A 329-nucleotide genomic window follows, 5' to 3' on the forward strand; every position below is an offset into this window, starting at 1 on the left:
ACACTTCTCAGTGAACCAGTTGGGTCATCCCAGTAACGTCCCTGCGTTTAACTACCCTCCATTTTCTTGGAAATGAAACTGAATGATTTAATACTGATGCCTCTAAATGGTCTGCAGCAGTTCAGACCATCAGATTAAAGATTAACTATTTTCATAAAGTCACAAACTGCTGTCTGATGCAGGCAATGCAAATAACGACACATCATCCTCTGTTTCACAGAGCGCGACAAAACTTTTTGAAGAGGATATGTATCATAGCACAGAAACTTGCATGTTGTTTTACAACATTTGCATAGAGAAAAAAACAACATTTTAAAATGTTCAATCCA

Source organism: Labrus mixtus, chromosome 8 (genome assembly GCF_963584025.1).
Source record: "Labrus mixtus chromosome 8, fLabMix1.1, whole genome shotgun sequence".
Taxonomy (NCBI): domain Eukaryota; kingdom Metazoa; phylum Chordata; class Actinopteri; order Labriformes; family Labridae; genus Labrus; species Labrus mixtus.